The sequence below is a fragment of the Rhipicephalus sanguineus genome, chromosome 7 (genome assembly GCF_013339695.2).
Source record: "Rhipicephalus sanguineus isolate Rsan-2018 chromosome 7, BIME_Rsan_1.4, whole genome shotgun sequence".
Lineage (NCBI taxonomy): Eukaryota > Metazoa > Arthropoda > Arachnida > Ixodida > Ixodidae > Rhipicephalus > Rhipicephalus sanguineus.
The window spans coordinates 154,963,404-154,964,048 of NC_051182.1; positions in this window are offsets into that span (position 1 = coordinate 154,963,404).

Consider the following 645-nt stretch of genomic DNA (forward strand, 5'->3'; position numbering starts at 1 on the left):
CTTCTATCGTAACGTCTCTATCTATCTACGCTACCTCCCTATGGCTAGGGTATGGCTATCTATCTATCTATCTACCGCCTACGACTTTGTGCTCTCCGGTCACTTGGTTGCAGGGTTGTACACCAAAATTGTATGGCGTAACCTGACTGCTATTCAAACATAAATGACAGTCATAACATGAAATCATGACATGTGGTTCAATACAGCAGGAGTGCGGTATCCCCACGCCTCATGGTTTTCTGACTCCCGTTTCCTTCTCTTTCTATTCACCAAAATTGGGAACTTGCGACTTGACTATGTCATCTAATCTATCTATCTATCTATCTATCTATCTATCTATCTATCTATCTATCTATCTATTTTCTATATCTATCCTATATCTATCTATCTGCCTATCTATCTATCATGCCTATCGGCCGTTTCGCTCTCCACTTGGTAGGTTTATGTACACCAAAATTGGTATGGTAAATGACTGTAACCAAACATACAAGTCATAACATGAAAATCATGACATGCATGTCATGTACAGCATGATTTACGTGTCACGCTCATGGTGCGCTGGCGGCCGTTTCGCTAGCTTGATATACACCAAAATTGGTATCTTGCGACGTGACTGTGTGACAAACATAAATGACACGAGTTAAC